Raw genomic sequence first — 6,461 nt, forward strand, 5'->3', positions numbered from 1 at the left:
ATCCTCTCCAAATGAAGTCGAGTTGCTCAATATATAGGCTTCGTGTGAGGTCAAACTGCCCTAATCTAGGCCGACTTGGCGTGGAGGTGACAAATTATCTTTTTGACTCAAAAATAATAATTTTTACATGATACAAAAGCCCAAGAAGGGTCTAATAATAATGACAATGTATCTAATGACTTAAGACAAAACCTATAAGCCTTCAATGGGGGCTTTGACCTAGAAAACATTGACCCAAGCATGAAACCCATGCTTTAATAAGTCATTTTCTTTAATAATAAATTTGCTTTTGGCAAGTACAATTATGAAGAATGAAGCTAGTTATATTCTTCAACACTTCCTCTTAACTAGGGAGGTATTCATAATTTTATATATATATATATATATATATATATATATATATATATAAGTACATGGAAGATTTCAAAATTATCTTGAACTACGAAGAGTTCTAGCACACTCAGTGTTGCGGACTAGATTCCTGACCAGGGTAATCTATCCGGGTGGGACTAAGATGGACTCAAGCTTTCAGCCAGTCTAGGTACCATCAGGCTTACTTACTAACCATCAACCCAGGGATCTAGGTGCATATCAAAGGTCAGAGCTCCAAGACCAACACCACCCTCCCTCTTCAGGATCTAGACATCAACACAAAGGCTAGCTAGATGTCCTCCCAAGCATCTGCCATTAGATGCTTCAACTCTCCCTATCAAACTAGATATATCCATTTGTCCAAGCATGCTTCCAAAGTGTTCAATCTTCTTGTGGAGAGATTTTACATGTACAAACACAAACCCCAATCAATAATAAACTTTCAAATATACAAGTAAGCACAAACCTTCAAGGTCCTCAATTATTCAGATGCTACTAATATCATCATCAAGTTATCCATATTCAATTTGTTGGAAGCTTTCTTCTTCTTTCATTTCTTCAGCAACACCAATTCATTCTCCAATTTCTTCTTCAAGGTATCTATCATGACTATCATAATATGCCCTCCCTCTCAACTGGGGAGATGTACTCTTTCTTCTATCCAGGCTCCCTCTTAACTTAGGGAGATCAACCACTTCCTTCTTTTATAACATTGGAGAACCTTTCATGGCTTCATTCCTTGATCATCATCATTCATATGCTTCCTTCATCATGCTTATATGAACATCTTTATTATCTTGAAGATTATGTACCTGCAAAACTTTAATAGCAAGTACAACCAAAAACAAATATACAGAAGCATGAAGTTAGCTATATCAAAATCATGTCAATACTATAATGGAAGCATTAGAATTTGGACATTAAACAACTAAACCTAGTTAGGTTCATGAGACACATCTTTTTACATGCTAGACATCAACTTCTTGCTAGGGTTTTGTCATAAACCCTAGACTTCATCATCAAGACTTCGAGCAACTCAATCAAGATATCAGTCTCATTATATCTAGGGCCTCAATATTACTTTTAGAGATATATGACAGATTCTACCATGACTTAATGTAAACCCTAGATTCCATCTTCGAGACACAAAGCCTTAGATATCAGTGATTCAATAACAATCCAATCATAGTACTATCTAAGGTTTCAACAATATGCTTTTACATGACAAACTTTTACTAGGGTTTGTTGCAAACCCTAGACTAAATCATATTGAAAACAATATCATATCTTAGAATATCAATTTCTACTAGAGCTTTACAAACCCTAGGTTTCACAAACTAGGATGCATTAGCAATTAGCAATTAGGACGTCATACATATCTAGGATGCATTTCACATCAATATCTACTAGGTAAACCCAAGACACAAACATCAATACATCGAAGTTAACAATTTCATTCAGACTAGGGTTTCAATCATACAAACAGATATACACCTAGGGTTTCATTCCTAGGACCTCATTTTTAGCTAATACGAGGGTCTTGCTTATAAACCATAATTTACCAAACCTTAAAGATCTAGGGTTTCAATACATAAATTAGACATTAACAACAAACCCTAAAGGACTAGGATTTCTATCATAACAATACCAAACACCTAAACATAAAAATGAATAGGTTTTCTAGATTTCATTAACAACCCTAAGTAGACTAGGGTTTCATAATCAATATTGACATACCCTTAGGTTAGGGTTTTACAATGAACCTTTTAGGGTTCCATAAGAATGATCAGATGATAATATAATGAGGGTAGATTCAATCTAATGATTAATCACCCTAACAAGAATCTTTACGATTCAAAACCATAGACATAACAATGTCAGTAATGTAAAGCAAATTTTAAAAGAAGAATGATTGTACCTTTTACAGAAAAATAAATTTATAACAAAGCTTATAGTTTGAGACATACCTTGAGTTGTTCCTTAATAAACCTTGTAAGGCATTGATTTTGAAGGGCTTCCTTTGCTACATAACTTCTTCCATGCTTCAAGTATATCCTTTGAAGTCTTCTCCATAACCTTTGTGTATTATGCAATCTTTCCTACTAAGGATTCTATAAATAGAAGGTTATTATCATATAATACAAACAAATCGTGACATGAGAGGGAAGCCAAATATAACAAAGGAAATAAGGAACAAGATACTTATCTTTTGGTAAAATAGTGGAGGCTCCCTCTTTATGCATTCTTCAATGGTTCTATTCTTCCTTTTTGCAATTCCATTCTGCTCAGGGTTGTAGGAAACAATGAGCTCCCTCTTACTACATGCTTCTTTATAATATGCAATCAATTATTTTGAAGTGTATTCTCTTCCAAAGCTAGATCTCAAAGTTTTTTATCTTCTTTCGGTTAATGTCTCCACTTTGGATCTAAATTCCTTGAACTTTTCGAATACTTCGTCCTTTGTCTTGAGAAGATAGAGCCATGTTTTTCTAGAGTGATCATCAATGAAGGTCACATAAAGATGGCCTCCAAGAGATTTGATAGACATTGACCCACACATCAGAATGAATGAGGTCTAATATTTCTTTAGACCTTGTGTCACTGCTTGTAAAAGGCTTCTTTGTATTCTTTCCCAGAGCACATTCCTTACATACTCCTTCAGGATCTTCTTTGATATTGGGGATGTCATTTACCATTTGACTAAGTGAGGGAATTATCTCCATGTGAACAAGGGCTTGAGGAGATGGTGTTATAATTCTATATCGTCTTCCTTTACGAAATCCAATAACTTTTGCCTTATCAATGATTGAATCTTTTCCCATACCAGAACTTTACCATTTGGAACATATGTTATATTGTTGAGGTGTGGTTTTGCTTCATTTTCTAGATTCAATGATGTAGATCCAAGGCCTTTGACTTGTTGTTGTATCCTAACTCCACTACATGAGATGATGGTTCCTTCAATAAGGTATTAAGTTGTCAACTTTCTCCCATCATATGTCTTAATGCTCCTATATCAATGATCCATGCATTGTTGTCATCAAGAGTACATGTAAGTGCAGCGAAGAATCCTTCACTCTTGACTCTCCTAAATAAATTGTAGACGATCCTTCCAGTCTAGCTTCCTGCAATTCTCACGATATTGATTCCCATTTCAAGTAACTTGCCATAGAGTAAGTAACCTTTTCTTCCAAAAATGCTTTTCCTTTCTTCAAGTAATTGCCAACAAAGTGATCTTCAACCTTGTTTGACCTTAGATCTAAAACCATGTTGAGAAATCAATATTAGTAGGTTTTAGGGCTTGATTCCTCTTTCTTGATAATTATTTGTGAATTATGTTGGACTTTTTTTTACTTTTATTTAGTTTATCTTTTATCAAGCAATTACCAAATTATATGTGTATGAAGATCACAAGAACAAGAGACACAAAACGTAGGCGCACAACCAGGGCAAAACCCCTATAAGGGGAAAAACCTAGTCAATAACTCTTCCTTCAGTAGATTAAAATCAAGATCGGATACTTCCATACTTCTAGACCTAGACAAATACCTCCTCCAATCACCAAGTCAACCCTTCCTCCTTGTAGATGTCATTTTCTCAACCTTCCAAGTGTCAACGCTTCAAGGTGCAGCTTCAGATCAAAATTTCGGCCTCAAGAACAAATTTTCGACCCCCTAGTTTCAGAACTTCGATCTCGCAATAGAAACAAAATTTCAGCCCCAACTTCAGCCCAGTATCTTCACACGTGTGAGAGAAAGGTAGCCCAAAAACGCGATTTTCTTCTTTCCAACTTCTTTCCTTCTTCTCCAGCAACTTCGCACTCTTTTCCAGCTACTTCTTCTTAGAGATCAAACTTGTTGATGATCCTCTCCAAATGATGTTGAGTTGCTCAATATATAGGCTTCTTTTGAGGTCAAATTGCCCTAATCTAGGCCAACTTATTGAGGGCAAGGCCGACTTGGTGTGGAGGTGACAAATTATCTTTTTGACTAAAAAATAATTCATTTTACATGATACAAAAGCCCAAGAAGGGTTTAATAATAATGACAATCACTATAATGACTTAAGACAAAACCTAGAAGCCCTCAATGGGGGCTTTGACCTATAAAACATTGACCCAAGCATGAAACCCATGCATTAATAAGTCATTTTATTTAATAATAAATTTTCTTTTGACAAGTACAATTATGAAGACCGAAGTTAGTTATATTCTTCAACATGACCATAGGCGTTCCCAATTTGGTAGCTTCTCCCTCCCATTTACCGAATCCTGGTAGCTGTGCCAGCTCTTGGGAAGGCCTAGAGGAGTTAGGCTTACCTGATCATCTTTTACAACCGTAACACCAAGACTCCCAAGTTCATCACGACATTGTGTGAACCTGATCAGGTATTGTGGTATTATGTCGCCCTTCTGCATCTTGATAGTCTGAAGCTTGTCCTTGAGTGCCAACTTCTTGTGGTCACTACTACTCTGGAACAAATCTATAAAATCTTGCCACATTGCATATAGAGTCTCTTTCCCCTGGAGATTAGAGACAATATGGTCTTATACTCCCTCTAATATGATCCTCCTCACCTTTCCTAGACACTTCTTCCATTTTGCTAGATCTTGAGCATCATATATTAGCAGTTTGGGATATCATTATCTACGAATTCCTTAAATCCATTATCTTCCAATACTGCCTCCATCCTATCCTTCCAAGCAACATAATTCGAGCTACCCTCCAGGCATACTCAAGTCTCAGTCCATAGAAAGCCATCCCGCTAGCTCTGAAGAATTGATCTTGCAAATTCGAACCTCCTGCAAAGACAACTTTGAATTCTCTTCTCTGTTGTGAATCTTGCTCTAATACCATGTAGAAATTCCCATTTAGATTCAAAACTGCTCAAGTTTTTACTAAAACATAAGACTCAAATCTACTCTACCCATATGCGGAAAGCAATTCACGATCGAGAACACAAATCATAAACATGCATCAAGATTCAACATACATACACAGAGGTTTATCTAGGGGAAAGAAATTGCTCAAATCCCCTTCCTATGTGTGTTCCATTAATCAAAGAATCTGGATGAATACATATGCTTGCTCAAGCTTGAGCACAACCTGCACCTGTATAGTCTATCATGTTGCTTCACTGACTGACTCTGGTCAATACTTAACGAATTTCTCAGCCTGCCAAGCTCCTATTTCCTTGCATTGTTCCTTGAGGAATTAGGCCCCTATTTATTATGAAATTCCTCAATTTGGATTGTGCAATTTCTATAGGTTGATCTCTGACTGCATGCACTATCTGTACAACTTGGATTAATTTGCAACTGATAGTACACTGACCTTGAACTCCAATCTCAATTGGGTAACTCAAATTATCTGCATGCATCAATTATTCTAGGTTGATTTATTAGTTAATTGGTTGATCACTACAGTGAGTTGAAGTTCCACTTCCATTCTTGGATCTTGGACTAGCTCTACTAACAGTTAGAACTAGTTTAACTAACAATAATTGAATTTAACAGAAATAGATTGCTAGAAATTAGCAATCAGTTATATTGAACAGAACTCAAGTGTCTCCAACTCAAATTAACTGAGTTAATTGAGTGACAAGTGCCATGTCACCTCAGTTAACTACCTCTAAGTATTCTGTTGAAATTGAAATTTGAATTTTAATCTAGTTTGACCAAGGCAAAGTCAAAACTAGATTTTCTTGCTGCATTTTCAACAATTTAGACAATGATTAAGAATATTAGAGGAGGCAAGAGCAGACAAGAAGGAGGTTCTATTTAAGAGGCCTTTGAATCATTGTCAGAGGAAAATGATGTCAAAAAGGATCATCATACGTTCATGTTTTTATTTTATGGGTCATTTGGATACCTTGAAATGTTGCCCTAATTCAAGAGAAGATTATTTCTCATATTATGACTTTCTATAAATAAAGGGAGTTTACAAAAAATATAATAGATCATGACACAATATCATGATTACATAAAGCAATTCCAAATATATATATATATATATATATATATATACAAAATTGTTGATTTTGATTGAGTGCATTAGACATGTATATATGTATGTAGTTGATGATAGGTT

The sequence above is a fragment of the Pinus tabuliformis genome, chromosome 3_2 (assembly GCF_031772625.1).
Source record: "Pinus tabuliformis cultivar Carrire ecotype Pingquan chromosome 3_2, CPIR1, whole genome shotgun sequence".
Classification (NCBI taxonomy): Eukaryota; Viridiplantae; Streptophyta; class Pinopsida; order Pinales; family Pinaceae; genus Pinus; species Pinus tabuliformis.